At 27.5% G+C, this 357-nt stretch overlaps 1 protein-coding gene across 2 annotated transcripts in view; it reads left to right on the top strand.

The window, feature by feature from the left end:
• LOC107725461 (pecanex-like protein 2) overlaps positions 1 to 357 on the top strand; it is a 25,317-nt gene that overhangs the window by 21,270 nt on the left and 3,690 nt on the right. The gene's annotated exons all lie outside the window — the stretch shown is intronic.

The following is a 357-nucleotide window of genomic DNA, read 5'->3' as shown; positions in this document are numbered from 1 at the left end:
CAGTCAAACCAAAATTTATTCAGACACCTTCAACATTTCTCACATTATCAGTTTATTTGCTATAGTTTAGAAAATGGTAATCAAATATGACAAGAACTCAGAGTTAAACTGTCAAAACAAATTCATCTTGATAATTGAAAGGTATGTAATGAATTCGGTTGAATAGCTGTCTAAATTTAAGTACACAATGAGATAATACCAATTTAGGTCAACCAATTACCAAGCAATGCCTAATTTTGTCTGTGGTGTAAAAAGGTTCATTAGCAATTAAAGAAAAACACTTAAGGAAAACATATATATATATATATATATACACACAATGAAAAAGAAAATGCGCTATATACAAAAACATATAAA

Source organism: Sinocyclocheilus rhinocerous, unplaced genomic scaffold (assembly GCF_001515625.1).
Source record: "Sinocyclocheilus rhinocerous isolate Xijiao unplaced genomic scaffold, SAMN03320098_v1.1 scaffold366, whole genome shotgun sequence".
Lineage (NCBI taxonomy): Eukaryota > Metazoa > Chordata > Actinopteri > Cypriniformes > Cyprinidae > Sinocyclocheilus > Sinocyclocheilus rhinocerous.
The sequence above is the reverse complement of the archived record's forward strand: the minus strand, read 5'-3'. Positions and strand labels throughout refer to the sequence as shown.